This window comes from Leucopleurus acutus (assembly GCF_964270905.1).
Source record: "Leucopleurus acutus genome assembly, chromosome: X".
Taxonomy (NCBI): Eukaryota; Metazoa; Chordata; class Mammalia; order Artiodactyla; family Delphinidae; genus Leucopleurus; species Leucopleurus acutus.
In genome coordinates this window covers 63,194,337-63,211,442 of record NC_139148.1, presented here as the reverse complement: position 1 = coordinate 63,211,442, position 17,106 = coordinate 63,194,337, and the positions used below count along the sequence as shown (strand labels likewise).

Below are 17,106 nucleotides of genomic sequence, written 5' to 3'. Positions count from 1 at the left end.
ACAGATGAATGGATAAAGAAGATGTGGTATATATATACAATGGAATATTACTCAGCCATAAAAAAGAACAAAATTGGGTCATTTGTAGAGAAGTGGATGGACCTAGAGACTGCCATACAGAGTGAAGTAAGTCAGAAGAGTAAAACAAATATCGTATATTAATGCATGTATATGGAATCTAGAAAAATGGTACAGATCAACTGGTTTACAAGGCTAGAGACACAGATGTAGAGAACAAATGTATGGACACCAAGGGGGAAAAGCAGGGGTGGTGATGGTGGTGGTGGGATGAATTGGGAGCTTGGGATTGACACATACACACTAATATATATAAAATAACTAATAAGAACATGCTATATATTAAAAAATAGAATTAAAAAAACAAAACAAAAAAGATTTAAAGGAATAAAGAGAAAAAAGAAAATAATTGACTTTCGTATAGTCTAAATGTATCCTGCATCCTTCTTATCCTTGCTTATTAGTTCTAGATTTTGGGGTTACTTTTCTTACTGTTTTCTAACTCTGCTTTTAAAGAACTACATCACCGTACAGAATACCTCTCTCTCGTAATTAGAGAAACTGTGCATCAGTTTGTCATCACAGGTGTTTTTTTTAATGGAACGATGTTTCCAATACTGTATTATGAAAAAAATACTGTATAATGAATATGACTGTATGCCATAAAATTTTTATAACACTTCATTCAGTATTGTATAGGCTATCATATTGATTACACTAGGCTACCATAAAGCAATCATATTGCTGCTTCTTCATTGTCAATGCATAAATGATTACACCTGTAACTATATGTTAATTTCTTTTTTCACATTATCTTTTCATTTTTGGTATCTAGTGTTAGTAATATGTATAACATCTACATGCTTTGTATCATATAATACTGATGGAGGTACTGATAGACATCTAGTAAACAGATGACATAAGCTTATGATCTCGATAAATACAGTAGAGTACTGTAAATGTATTTTTCTTATGATTTTCCTAGTAACATTTTCTTTTCTCCAGCTTACTTTATTATAAAAATACAGTATATAATACATATATCACATAAGACATGTATTAATCAACTATTTATTTTATTGGTAAATCTTCTGGTTAAGTTCTTGAGGAGTCAAAAGTTTAATATGTGGATTTTTGACTGCCTGGAGGATTGGTGCTCCTAACTCTTGCACTGTTTAAGGGTCAACTGTACTTGCCAATCATGTATCTGGTAAGAGACTAGTGTCCAGAATACACCAAGAGCTGTTATAACTCAATAATGAGAAGGCAAACATCCACTTAAAAATCAGACAAAATATTTAAATAGACATTTCATCAAAACAGATATATGAAAAGCTAATAAAAAAACATGGAGGGAATTTCCTGGCGGTGCAGTGGTTAGGACTCCACGCTTTCACTGCTGAGTGTGTGGGTTCAATCCCTGATCCGGGAACTAATATCCTGCAAGCCACAGGGCGCAGCCAAAAAAAAAAAAAAAAACAGGAAAAATTCCCTAATTCATTAGTCATTAAGGAAATGCAAATTGAAACCACAATGAGATGCAATTTTACTCCAACAGAATGCAGTAACATGTAGACAGAAATGTAAAAATCATTAACCCTCCTACATTGCTGGTGGGAATATAGTATGATAAAGTTACTTTGAAAGAGAATTTGGAAATTTCTTAGAAAGTTAAACATAAATTACCAAATGATCCTACAATTTACACATAAGAGAAATGAAAAGATACTCACACAAAGATTTCCATGTGAATGTTCACAGAAGCATAATTTATAATAGCCAACAAAACAGAAACAACCCAAACTCTCAAGTGTTTAATACAGAAACAAAAACTGGTATACTCGTACAACTGAACATTATGTGCAAACAAATGAGATACTGAATGAAATACTTCAAAATAATTAACCTATGTAAAAGAAATCAAACACAAAGACTACAAGTTATATGATTCCAATTGTATGAAAGACCCAGAAAAGGCAAATCTGTAGAAGCAAAAGTAGATTGGTGTTTGCCTGGGGTTAAAGGTGGAAACGGAGATTAAATGTAAACTACTATGAGGGATGTTACTGGAATGGTGAAAATGTTATAAAACGTGATTATGGTAATGGTTGCAGAGTTCATTAAATTTACTAAAAATTATTTAATTGTATACGTTAAATGAGCAAATTAAATGGTATGTAAGTTTTATCTGAAAAACAGTTGATTTTTAAAATTGGAATGGTCTAAACAACACCAAAAGAAGACAGACAGACATTGTCATATGGGATAAAACACAAGCCAACCCACCTATCTATTTACTCTAATTATCTGACGTAAAAACCCAACCACCAACCTACTTACTGTGAAACACACACCCACACAAACTTTACATATACAAAAAGATTAAAAGTAAAACATGAAGAAAGACATAGCATGAAATACTAACCAAAGAAAAAAGATGAGAATCTATACTAATTTGAATCAAACAACAGAACAAGAAGTATTATCAGAGAATAAAGAGGAACATTATGAAAAGATAAAGGGGTGACAGCCCCCAAAAGATATAATAATCCCATATGCATATGCACCTAACAACAGATTCTCAAAATACAGAAGACAATAAATCATAGATGTGAAAAGACATATAGGCAAATTAAAAAATAGTTCGAGATTTCAACACTGCTCTCTAAAAAGTTAATAATAAATCATAGGTGTGAAAGGATATATAGATGTGAAATAAATAAATCATAGATGTGAAAGGATATATAGGCAAATTCAAAAGTAGTTCGAGATTTCAACACTGCTCTCTAAAAAGTTAATAATACAGTCAGAAAACCAGAACAAATATGGAAGGCATGAACAACACTATCAACCAACTTGATATAATTATAGAACACACCAAACAATAACAATAAAATACATATTCTTCTAAAATACACATGTGTAACACTACCAAGATAGATCATGTTCTGGTCTATAAAACAAATCTCACTGAGTTTAAATAATAATAATATAAAGTGCACTCTAAAATATAAAATTAAACTAGAAATCAATAACAGAGATATCTGGAAAATTCCCAAATAACTGAAAATTAAACAACAAATGTCTAAATAACAGAGATCAAAGAGAAAGTCTAAAGGGAAATTAAAATTAAAGACACTGAACTAAAAGACAAAGAAAATATAATACATCAAAATCTGTGGGATACAGCTAAAGCAGTGCTAATGGGGAAATTTATAGCACTAAAATAACTATACTGGAAAATAATAAAGACCTAAAATCAGTAACCAAAGCTTGCATTAAAGAAACTAGAGAAAGAAGAGCAAATAAAGCAAGCAAAAGGAAGGAAATAAGAAGATCTAGAACAGAGATCAAAACAAAAAAAATACCAAGAAAATCAATAAAACCAAAACTTGGTTCATTGAAAACACTAAACAACACAGTTTTGAACTGCATGGCTCCACTTATACAAAGTTTTTTTTTTTTTTCTCAATAGTAAATACTACAATACTACATGATCCACGGTTGGTTGAATCCACAGGTACGGAGGACCTGTGGATATAGACAGCCCGTCTATAAGTTAGTTATACATGGATTTTCAACTGTGCCTAGAGTTGGCTGACCAAAGCAAACCAACAACAACAAAAACCCACAGAAGAGAAAGAAACTATAAATCATCAGTATCACAAATAATGCCAAAGACTTTAAGAGGAAAATGAAGGAATACTACAAACAACTTTATGCTTATGAACTTGATAAATTACATGAAATGGAATAATTATTTAAAAGACGTAGACTAACTACCAAAACTTGCTCAAGAAAACCCAAATAGCCCTATATCTTTTAAATAAATTGGATTGGGATGTTACTAACCTACTAAAGCTGAAAACTTCAAGCCTAGATGGTTCCACTGGTAAATTCTACCAAACAATCAAGGAAGAAATAATACCAATTCTATACAATCAATTCCATTAAAAAGAAAAGTAGTGAACATGGTCCAAATATGAAACCAGTATTATCCTGCTCACAAATCCAGAGAGAAACACTACCAGAACATTACAAATCAATACATCTAATGAATATAATAGATGTAAAAATTGTCACAAAATGTTAGCAAATCAAATCCAGTAATATTTAAAAAACTGTATTACAGTCAAGTTCATCTAAGGAATATAAGGTTAGTTCCACATTCAAAAATCAATGAAATTCCAAATCAACAATTTAAATAAGAAAGACCACACAGTCATCTCAATAGATTTAGAAAAAGGAACTTGAAAAATTCATACTTTCATGGTAAAAACTCTCACAAAACTATAAACAGAATGGGACGTGCTTAACCTAATACAGAGCATCTATATAAGACCTATAGGTAACAGATACTGGAAAGAAGGAAAGTATGCCCTCCCTCTCTACCCTACTCAACACTGTATTGGAAGGTCTACCAGTTCAATAAAGCAAGAAAAAAATTATAAGGCACACATGTTGGGAAGAAATAAATTTTAAAGGCCTTTATTTGCAGAAAACATAATTGTCCATCTGGAAAATCTCAATCTACCAAAAAAAAAAAAAAAAACCCTTATAACTAAAAAGTGAGTTTAGCAAGGTTGCAGAATATAAGGTCAATAAACAAAAGTCAACCATATTCTTATACAGAGTTACAAATAATTGGAGCTTGAAATTAAACAATAAAAATAATTCAATTTATAATAACATCCCCCAAAATTAAGCTCTTATATATAAATCTACCAAAGCAGCATCTATATGCTAGAAACAACAAATATTAATGAAATAACCAAAGAAGATCTAAATAGGAAAAATACCATGTCTATGAATCAGAAGATTCAGTAAGATATTAAATCTCCCCAATCTCATCTATAGATTCAAAGTCATCCCAATCAAAATCTCAGCAACCTCTTTTTGTGGATTTTTAGAAGATATTTTTGCAAATAAGAGTGGGACAATAAAATGGGAAGAGAGCTTCTCCAGAGATACAGCACAAAGGGAAGACTTAACCTGAGGGTGACATAGTCATTTAGGAAAACCAGAGGCTACTACCCTAGGTCAGCAACCCTGCTCACTAAGAAGCGGTGTCACTCTGAGAAACGCAAGCCACTTCCTCTACCCTCAGCTCCAGATCAGCAGTGCAGAGGTTTTGCCAAGGGGCAGAGGTAGGCTGTAATAACAGAGAGCTCAGAGGTATCCCCAAGGGAACCAACTTAATTTGGAACACACTGGGGAAAGTTCAATCCTAAAACTACTCCCAAAAAGAACAGAAATTTTGGTGGTAAACAATTAAGAGGACACTGGTAACTACACGAGAGCAACAAACTAAAGGAACACCAGTTAGAAGTTTACCAGAGACCAGAGAAAGAGACAGATAGAAGAGCCCTCCTGAGGTCTGTATGTTCTCAGATTACAGTGGAATTAAGCTAGATCAACAACAAAAAGATAACTGGGAAATTCTGAAATACTTGCATTTTAAATAACACACTTCTAACTAGCACATGGATCAAAGACGAAATCTCAAGAGAATTTAAAATAAATTTTGAGCTAAATGAAAATACAACTTGCCAAAAGTTGCAGGACACAATGAAAGCAGTGCTTAAAGGGAAATTTATACATTGAACGCATATATTAGAAGAGAATAAAAGTCTAAAATCAAAAACTTAAGCTTCCACCTTAGGAAACTAGAAAAGAAGAGCAAATTAAATCCAAATTAAGCTGAAAAAAGTAAATAATAAAACCACAGCAGAAGTCAAATTAAAAACAGCAAATACACAAAATCAGTAAAATCTAAAGCAGATTCTTTCAAAATAGCAATAAAATCAATAAGCCTCTAGCAAGGATAACTATGAATTAAACAAAGAGAAGACACAAATTACTAATATCAGAAATGAATGAGGGGGCACTATAGATTCCATGGACATTAAAAGGATAATAAAGGAATACTATGAGTAACTATGCCTACAAACTTGATAATCTAGATGAAATAGATCAATTTCTTGAAAGAAACAATTTACCAAAACTCATACAAGGAGAAACAGACAATCTCATTAGAACTATAGCTATTAAAGAAATGGAATCAATAATTAATAATCTTCCAAAACAGAAAGCACCAAGCACAGATGGGTTCACTAGTGAATTCTAGCAAATATTTAAGATATTTTAACAATTCTCTACAATATTTTCCAGAAGACAGAAGCAGAGGGAGTACTTCCTCAATTCTATGAGGCCAACATAACCCTGATACCAAAACCAAAGACATTACAAGAAAACTATACACCAATACCTCTCATTAATGTAGATACACAAATCCTCAACAAATTAGCAATCTGAATCCAACAATATAAGAAACAAATTATACACCATGACAAAGTGGGGTTTATTCCAAGTATGCAAGGCTAGTTCAACATTAGAAAATCAATAAATGTTAACCACTGCATCAATAACTAAAGAAGAAAAATCACATGATCATATCAATAGATGCAGAAAAAGCATCTGACAAAATCCAGTAACCCATTCATGCTAAAAACTCTCAGCAAACTAGGAACATAGGGGAACTTCCTCAACTTGATAAAGAGCATCTACCAAAAAGAATACAACTAACATAGTTAATGTCAGAAACTAGAAGAATTCACACAATGATCAAGAAGGCGGCAAAGATGGCTCCTCTCACCATTCCTTTTCAACAATGCACTGACAGTCCTAGTTAATGCAAGAAAAGATAAAGAAAAGGAAGTAAACGGAATACAGATTGGGAAGGAAGAAATATAACTGTCTCTGTTCAGAGATAACATGTCCATCCATTATAGAAAATCCTAAAGAATTGACCCCCCAAAACAAAAACAAAAACAAAAAAAACTTGGAACTAATAATTATACCAAGGTTGCAGGATACAAGGTAAATATACAAAAGTCAACTGCTTTCCTATATACCAGCAATAAACAAGTGGAATTTGAAGTTAAAAACATAATACTATTTACATTTGCACCTCCCAAAATGAGGATATAAATCTAAATATGTACAAGATCTATATGAGGAAAACTACAAAACTCTGATGACAGAAATCAAATAACTAAATAAGCAGAGATATATTCCATGTTTACGGAGAGGAAGAGTAAATACTGTCAACATGTCAGTTCTTCCAAACTCAATCAATAGACTCAATGCAATCCTAATCAAAATCCCAGCAAATTATTTTGTGGATATCAAAAAACCGATTCTAAGTTTTATATGGAGAGGCAAAAATCCAGAACAGCCAGCACAATACTGAAGAACAACATCATGGGACTGATACTCTCTGATTTCAAGACTTACTATAAAGCTATAGTAATCAAGACACTGTACTATTGATGAAAGAATAGACAAACAGGTCAATAGAACAGAATACAGAGCATAAGCCCAGAAACAGACCCACATAAATACAGTCAACTGATCTTTGACAAAGGAGCAAAGACAATATAATAGGGGAAAAAAAAGGCAGTCTTAATCAACAAATGGTGATGGAACAATTGGACACCCACATGCAATAAAATGAATCTAGACACAGACTTTACACCCTTTACAAAAATTAACTCAAAATGGATCACAGACATAAATGTAAAATACAAAACTATGAAATTCTTAGAAGATAACATACGAGAGAATCTAGATGATCTTGGGTATGGTGATGACCTCCTAGATACAATACCACAGGTAAGATTCATGCAAAAATAATTGGTAAGTTGGACATCATTAAAATTAAAAACTTCTGCTCTGCAAAAGACACTGTCACAGGGCTTCCCTGGTGGCGCAGTGGTTGAGAGTCCGCCTGCTGATGCAGGGGACACGGGTTCGTGCCCCGGTCTGGGAAGATCCCACATGCCACGGAGCAGCTGGGGCCGTGAGCCATGGCCGCTGAGCCTGTGCGTCTGGAACCTGTGCTCCGCAACGGGAGAGGCCACAACAGTGAGAGGCCCGCGTACCGCAAAAAAAAAAAAAAGAAAACAAAACAAAAGGTATACTAGCATATTATTTAGATATATGGATCTAAGTAACAGAAAAATCAAAGTTCAAAGTGATTTAGTTACCTTTGAGAATGGAAAATTAAGGAGTAAGGAAAATAAGACACGGGGTTTTTAAAAACAAACATAAAACTACACAACTCTACTATATGCATATAGAACTTTTATTTTTAAATTTAAATTTTCCTTTTTTTTTTTTTTTGGCGGTACGCGGGCCTCTCACTGCTGTGGCCTCTCCCGTTGCGGAGCACAGGCTCCGGACGCACAGGCTCAGCAGCCATGGCTCATGGGCCTAGTCACTCCACGGCATGTGGGATCTTCCCGGACCGGGGCACGAACCCGTGTCCCCTGCATCGGCAGGCGACTCTCAACCACCGCGCCACCAGGGAAGCCCCGGTCACTGCTTTCTAAAACATCATGGATACTCTGCTTCCAAGAGAGCTTCCCGGATAAGTTCCAAGGGAGGGTAGTTGACATGATAGCGCTGGAGAAGGGGACTATATGTATAGAGTTTGGTGTTTCAGGTATCTGTGTCTCTCTGCTGACTTTCCAAGTGCCCTTTAGACATAATCAGGGATATATACACATTCTGAACAACAACATTTACTGAAAAGAAATATCACATGAGGTATGGTGTAAAATAACCTGGAAATGTTCAAATCAAGTCATAATTCTCACTTCCAGACAGGTTATAAATTTTGAGAACATATTAACAAAACTGTCTTCCCCATCCATTTCAAATACACCTACAGATACATCATAAAGCAAACAATATCCTTGAGCTGTCAATATTCAACCATGACTATGGGTGGATCAGTCCCCATATAAACCTCAAGTTCCTCATCTGTGAAATGGTTTAACAATTATTCAGAACTTTTAAGCAACACTTATTTAGAACTTTTAAGTTCCAATGAGTTGATGAGTAAAGTACGTCCTATGTAGCAAATACTAAATAAATAGAAGTGATAGATCTATTTTTATTAAAATGACAGAGAACCTTGAAGCAATGTTCAGAATCCTGCAGGACTAAACAGGCTTCATATATAACTTGGGATCTGCAGTTGTAACCTCTCTCATCTCTGTACAACTCAGGTGTTCATTATAAGGTATAAGACATATTAATACAATTCAGAAGCACAAGCCAGAGGGCCATGAGACTTCTTTATTGAAAGACGGGCCCAGCCTGACCCCTCTCAATTTTCTCAGTGATCTCCAAATATCAGTTATCTTTGTCTGCTTTGTCTTCAACCTATCAATCTGTGAAAAGGTAACAGAAATCTCTTTATTTAGTCTAATGAAAGCTGTTCTCTCCAATCCTTCAATATTCTTCACAGGTCCCCAAATTATATTTTGTATACTATTTTGTTATCCATAATGCAGACCAAAACTAAGGAAGCAATATTCCCTATGCCTTCCATTCAGTTTTCAAATATGAATACAGGGTAATTACAAAAAAAGAATATTTGATGAAAGAATGCCCAATAGCATAAGAAATTCAATGAATCCCAAATAGAAGAAACTCAAAAAAGATCCACACTGAGCTGTAGTATAATCAAAATGTTGAAACCCAAGAAAAAGAGAGAATCTTTTTTTAATTTATTTTTGGCTGCGTTGGGTCTTCGCGGCTGTGTGCAGGCTTTCTCTCATTACTGAAAGCAGGGGCTACTCTTCACTGTGGTGCGCGGGCTTCTCACTGCGGTGGCTTCTCTTGTTGCGGAGCACAGGCTCTAGGCACACAGGCTTCCGTAGTTGTGGCTCACAGGCTCTAGAACGCAGGCACGTAGTTGTGGCACACAGGCTTAGTTGCTCTGCTACATGTGGGATCTTCCCAGACCAGGGCTCAAATCCGTGTCCCCTGCATTGGCAGGTGGATTCTCAACCACTGCGCCACCAGCGAAGCCCCCATTTTTTCTTAATTTATGCATTTATTTATTTATTTTTGGCTGCACTGGGTCTTCATTGCTGCATGCCGGCTTTCTCTAGTTGTGGCGAGCGGAAGCTACTCTTCACTGTGGTGCACAGGCTTCTCATTGTGGTTGCTTCTCTTGTTCTGGAGCACAGGCTCTAGGCATGCAGGCTTCTGTAGTTGTGGTGCGTGGGCTCAGTAGTTGTGGCTCGTGGGCTCTAGAGCACAGGCTCAGTAGTTGTGGTGCACGGGCTTAGTTGCTCCGTGGCATGTGGGATCTTCCCAGACCAGGGATCGAACACATGTCCCCTGCATTGGAAGTCCCTCTTTTCTTGCTTTTAAGATTCTCTTTTTGGACTTTCCTGGTGGCCCAGTGGGAAAGAATCCGCCTTCCAACGCAGGGGATATGGGTTCGATCCCTGGTCGGGGAACTAAGATCCCACATGCCATGGGGCAACTAAGTCCACACACCACAACTACTGAGTTCACGTGCCTCAACAAGAGAGCCCGTGTGCCACAACTACAGAGCCCACACACTCTGGAGCCTGCGCGCCACAACTATAGAGCCCATGTGCCCTGGAGCCCATGCGCCACAACTAGAGAGAGAAAACCCGCACACCACAACTAGAGAGAAGCCTGCGCGCCACAACGAAAGATCCCGCACGCCTCAACAAAGACCCCGCATGCCGCAACTAAGACCTGATGCAGCCAAAAAAAAAGCAAGAAAATAGAAGTAACTCATCATCAGAAACCATGAAGGCCAGAGGCAGTGGAATGACATATTTTAAATGCTGGAACAAAAAAAAAGTTCTGAATGGTACAGATGAACCAGTTTTCAAGGCAGAAATAAGAGACACAGATGTAGAGAACAAATGTATGGACACCAAACACCAAGGAGGGGAGGGGGGCGGTGGGATGAATTGGGAGATTGGGATTGACATATATACACTAGTATGTATAAAACAGATAACTAATGAGAACCTGCCGTATAACACAGGGAACTCCACTTCGCTGTACAGTAGAAACCAACACAACATTGTAAAACAGCTGAACCCCAATAAAAAAAATAATAATAATAAATAAAGTAAAAAAGAAGCCAGAAAGAAAAAAAAAAGCTCTGAATCAACAAATCTATTTCTGACAAAACAATCTTTCACAAAGAAGGGCAAGAAATCAACTTATGGCATGACAGCGTGAGGAGCTCGACTGTCCTGCTCCCCACTGAAACTGACGAAACCTGTTAAAAAAAGAAACCCAACCATTTAAAGCCTCTGGCAATGGTTCTAAGGACAAACAACAAATGAAGAAACATCTATTCAAGAACATCTTTTAAAATTCACTAAGAAAGGTAAGCCTACGGTATTTGAACCAAGCCTACTTTCTCCCTCCCACCCTTCTTCTCCCATCCCAGCTCAAGGAACGGGAGACTCTACTCAAGACTCCTGAAGCCAAGAACACAGGGCTCCCTCTCCACCCTCCCCCAGTCCCATTTAGAGAGCTTTCTTCCCTGGAAGAACAGGACATCAGAGTTTCCCATCCAGCCACCAGCTGCCTGTTGCTAGGGCTGAGTCCTGAGCAAGTGTGGTTTAGAGGAACGGGTTCCCTTCTGCCACCTAACCCCAGGTGGTGGAATGTAGACTCTAATTGGGTGTGGTACATGGAGAATACTGGACCCTGAACATCCTTGCCCTGGGCTGTGAGAGAAAGGCAAACTGAGAGGACCTCTGGTGGCACCCTCCCCTCCACTAAGCGCTCAGCTAACCGAGCAGAATTGTCTCTCAGAGAGAAACTTGCCATTGTCCCTACCCCCACCTCCAGAGACCAGACTCAGAGCTTTAGCTTGAGGGAAGAAGCAGACATTAAAACGGAGCACCTATTCTCTTCTCAAAGGAACTGAACTGACTTCATTTGCAAGACCATGGAGAAAGTCAAGCCTAGAGGAGCCCTGAAAAAACAGTGAGGTTGTAAAGAAAGGCAATTGGGAGAAGATTCAAAATATAGGCTAAACTGTAGGTCAGCTAGTTTGCAGGTGAGAACTGGGCAATAAGGCAAATGGGAGGAACCCTCCTACAGCCAGAACAAATATCAAGCACTAACTTCAGCAACTATTTCTTCAAATGACCCACTATTTGACTGACTTAGTTTTCAGAATAGTTTATGCCCTAGGGCATTATGGAAAACAGTTAAACAATCAGTTCACAGTAAGTGGAGGATGGCTGCTGGGTGTGGTCGGAGACAGTCAGCTCTAACAAAACCCATCATCCTAGGGTGGTGGTGGGTATATTCAAATTGCACCTCCCCAAGGAGCAACATCAGGGAACTAACCTTGTGGGAAAGGAGACTACAATGAGATACCACTTCACACCCTCTAGGATGGCCAGAATTGGATAAAGTCAGATAATGACAGGTGTTGGTGAGAATGTGGACAAGTTAGAGCCCTCGTACTGCCGGTATGAGTGTAAAATGATGCAGCCACTTTGGAAAAAAGTCTGACAGTGTCTCAAACTATTAAACACAGAGTTAACATATGATCCAGCAATAACACTCTTAAGTATACACCTAGAAAAATGAAAACATGTATCTACACAGAAACTTGTACACAAATGTTTTAGCAGAATTATTCTTGATAGCCTAAAGGTGGAAACAACCCAAATGTCCACAGATGGATGAACAGATAAACAAAATGTAGTATATCCATACTATGAATGGAACATTATTCAGCCATAAATGGGATGAAGTACTGATACATGCTACAACATGGATGAACTTTGAAGCATTATGCTAAGTGAAAAAAGCCAATCACAAAAGGCCATTTATTATATGATTCTATTCATATGAAATGCTCAAAACTGGGAAATTTATAGAGATAAAAAGTAGATTGGTGGTTACCTAGGGATGGGCAGGTGGGGTTGAAGGGGATATGGGTTTATGGCTAAAGCATATGGACTTCCTCTTGGAGTGATGAAAATGTTCTAAAATTGACTGTGGTGATGGTTGCACATATACTAAAAACTATTGAATTGTATACTTTAAATGGGTGATTGTATGCTATGGGTGATTGTATGCTATGAATTATACTTCAATAAATCTGTCAAAAGAGAACTGAAGGAAAAATTAAGACATTCCCAGATAAACAAAAGCTTAGGGAGTTCACTGCTAACAGACTTACCCTACAAGAATTGCCAAAGGGAGTTCTTCAGGCTAAAATGAAAGGATAATAGACAGTAACTCAAAAGTATATGAAAAAATAAAGCACATGGGTAAAGGTAACTACATAGGTAAATATAAAAGCCAGTATTATTGTACTTTTGGTTTGTAACTCTTATTTTTTTCTATATGATTTAAAAACAAATGGACAGGCTGATTCTAAAATTCATATGGAATTGCAAGAGGCCCTGAATAGCCAAAACAATATTAAAAAAGAACAAAGTTGGAGGACTGACACTTCTCAATTTTAAAAATTAGCACAATCTACATCAATCAAAACAGTGGCACTGAGGGCTTCCCTGGTGGCGCAGTGGTTGAGGGTCCGTGGGTTCATGCCCCGGTCCAGGAGGATCCCACATGCCGCGGGGCGGCTGGGCCCGTGGGCCATGGCCGCTGGGCCTGCACATCCGGAGCCTGTGCTCCACGGCGGGAGAGGCCACAGCGGTGAGGGGCCCGTGTACCACCAAAAAAAAAAAAAAAAAAAAAAGTGGCACTGGAATAAGGATAGAAACAGGTGGGGTCTGAAAGACCAAAAACAAACCCATACATCTATGGCCAACTGATTTCAACAAGGGTGCCAAGACCATTCAATGGGGGAATGAACAGTCTCTTCAACATATGGTGCTGGGACAATTGGCTATGCACATGTAAAAGAACGAAGTTGGACCTCACATCACATATAAAAATTAACTTAAAATGGATGTATGACATAAATATAAGAGCTAAAACCATAGAACACTTAGAAGAATAAATAGGGATAAATCTTCATGACCTTGAATTTGGCAAAGAATTCTTAGATTTGACACCAAAAGTACAAGCAACAAAAGAAAAAAAAATAGACTAAGTGGACTTCAGACTTTAAAAATCTGTACACCAAAGGACATTACCAAGAACGTGTAAAAAACATATACAGAATGGGGAAAAATTTGCAAATTATATATATGATCAGTCTACTATCCATAATATATAAAGTATAACTCAACAACAAACACCCAAATTTAAAAACGGGCAAAGGGCTTGAATAGACATCTCTGCAAAGAAAATATACAAATGGCCAACAAGTACGTGAAGATGCCCAAAATCATTAGTGATTAGGAAAATGCAAATCTAAACCACAATGACATATAACCTCAAACACACTAGAATGGTTGTAATTTTAAAATTAAGCAAACAAACAAACAAAAACAGGAGATAACAAGTGTTGGCAAGGAGGTACGGTAATTCTATGTTTAACTTATAGAGAAATTGTCAAACTGTTTTCCACAGTGGCTGCACCATTTTATATCCTAGCAACAATGTATGAGAGTTCCAATTTCTCTATTTCCTTGCCAACACTTGTTTCCTGGTTTTGGTTTTTTAATAAATTAGACTCTGTCCTCAATTTAGAAGAAATTTCACTTGGCCCCTGTTACTGTTACCCAGATAACAGGCACTTAAAAATTCATCTTTTTTATTGACTTTTAAAATTTTCTCTTCAAAATGTATAAAAAATAACCCATGCTAGAAAAAGTTCATTATGTCACAAAAGTTTCAGAAATGCATGGGAAAAAGAATCACTTTAAAATAATGGTTACCTCTGGGGAAGAGGTGAGAGATGCAATCAGGGATGGGTACACAGAGGACTTCAACTATAATGGTAATGTTTAATTTTTTATGTTTGGTTGGTGAGAAAAGAGATTCACTGTACTATTCTTTATATGTTTGTATATGCCTTAAGTATTTCATAACATATATAGAAAGCCCCCCAAAAAAGACAAAGAAAGTTAATCTAACAATTCCTTCACCACCAAAAACAAAAACACTAAATCATACTAGACATAGTATTCTACAACTTACTTTCCTCACATAACAATACATTATCGCATTCTCTAAATCAAAAGAGTGTAAAGAGGTAAATCTGTTTCCACAGCTTCAAAATATTTCATAATACAAATGTCCCACAATTTATTCAAACATCCTCCTATTGATGGATATACAGGCTGTTTCCAGTTACCTGTCACAAAAACAAAGCTACAAAGGCATCTTGTTCATATGTCCTTATACAATGGTACATTTATTTCTGTAGAATGTATTCTTAAAAGTCAGACTATTAGGTTCCAGTATTTAGTCAAGTGGTACCTGTATTTTTTATTTCCCTAAACACTGGCAGATTATTTTTCAAAAGGTTACAGCAATTCATACTCTCCAGCAACGTATGAGTGAGATATGGGCATTTCTTGAGTGAAATTTCTTTTAACCACATAAGCATTTAATAGATTAAATTCAGTTTTACTGTCTTCCCCATATAGTAAACATGTTATGATATTATGCTTAACATAAATTTATTTTCACCAAGAGATCTGAACACAGGAAATTTAGCTCTTTTCTTACTCAGTGAGTAATAAAACTAACAATCCACAAAATAACGTAGCAACTCCCACAAATATTATCTATACACACACACACAAACACACACACACACACACCTCTACCTCTGACATGCTTCCAGAACAAATGTTAAGTATTATATGCCCAAAAGTCCTTATTTGGGGTATATATAAAGGGCATAGAAAAAAAAAATTTTAATCTAGCCCACAATGAATATGTTACAAACTGACTGGTTTATCAAAGCTACTAAGTTTGCACATGAAAGGCAGCCCGAAGGAATTAAGGACGGGTAGGCCCAACAGGTTAGGCAGTTCCTGAAAGCGCTCGAGGGAGACAGAATCTTTCATTTTAGGGCGTCATGGTGTCAATAAAAACCCATTTTAAAAAGTAAAACAAAGAGGAAAACGACCCAGGATCGCTCCTAGGACCTAGTTTGTGCAACCACCTATCCTCATCCGTGACAGTAAGGTGATTAAGGAGAGAGAAATTCTCCGATATTTTGAAGAGAGGAGAGAGAGAAAGATGAAATGCAGGCCGGCTCCTCCCCCACTCAGGCAGGCCACGCGATCCCGAAGTGTGTAACCTTGCTAACGGTCACTCTTCTACCCGATGTGAGGTTCAGCACTCACCACAACACAAATATCGGCGAGTTCTTGGACACTCCTTAGTAGATTCGTCCTTTGGCCGCCTTTCCATATCTGGTACGCCTGCAGCGCTTACACGCCATGGAAACGCCGCCATCTTAGGTCTTAGATGAGCCCTAAGGGATAGGGCGATAGAAACCTGAGTTGAGCGTCACAGCCAAATAGCGCCGGCGCCCAACCGCCGTGCACTGCCCAAATGGCTCCCCCAGCAACGTGACCCAGGCGCCCTGCGGCCCCCCCGCAGTGTTCCTGCCCAATTGCGCTTCCTGTTACAGCGTTTACCTCCGCTGAAATTCCCTCGTTATTTCCCATTTTCTTTCCCTTCATTTCTTTCTTCTTTTTCCATACCAAATTGCTTTTATCTTTGCCCCGACTCCTTTCCACATTTCCACATCTCTCGTTCTAGTCAACTTTCATTTACCTCACATGTGTATAGCATTTTTTAATAGACAAACCTATCTTTCTGTTATTTTACCAAATTATCACAACATTATAAGGTAAGCTGGGAACTGATGTTCCCTGTTTTATAGATGAGGAAACTAAGGCTTAGAGAGATGAACCAATTTTCCAAAAGCTGCAACAGCTAGTGAGTGTTAGAGTGTACAAAACCTAATTCTTTTCATTCCACTGAGCTCCGTGCTCCTATAGATCATGGTCTACTTCAACCAGCTAATTGAAAAGATGAGAAAACTGTACAGAGATGGGAAGGGTTTAGGCCTAAATTCATACAATAAGTCAATGACAAAACTGGATTCAAAACAAGATGCTTCCTTGTTTAATTCTGTAACAGAAAGCGTCTTTAAAAAGTGGTTGGGGGGGGACTTCCCTCGTGGCGCAGTGGTTGAGCGTCTGCTTGCCAACGCAGGAGACACGGGTTCGTGCCCCGGTCCGGGAAGATCCCACATGCCGCGGAGCGGCTGGGTTCGTGGGCTCGTGGGCCATGGCCGCTGACTCTGCGCGTCCGGAGCCTGTGCTCCGCAGC

The 17,106-nt window shown here is 37.5% G+C and overlaps 1 long non-coding RNA gene across 3 annotated transcripts in view; it reads right to left on the bottom strand.

Annotated features, from left to right (window-relative positions):
* Positions 1 to 16,227, bottom strand: part of LOC309978450 — a 71,756-nt gene extending 55,529 nt beyond the window's left edge. For all 3 annotated transcript variants that reach the window (XR_014327126.1, XR_014327127.1, XR_014327128.1), the window contains exon 1: positions 16,110 to 16,227. This is a non-coding gene — a long non-coding RNA (uncharacterized lncRNA). The remainder of the gene's footprint in view (positions 1 to 16,109) is intronic.
* Positions 16,228 to 17,106: the final 879 nt, after the last annotated feature.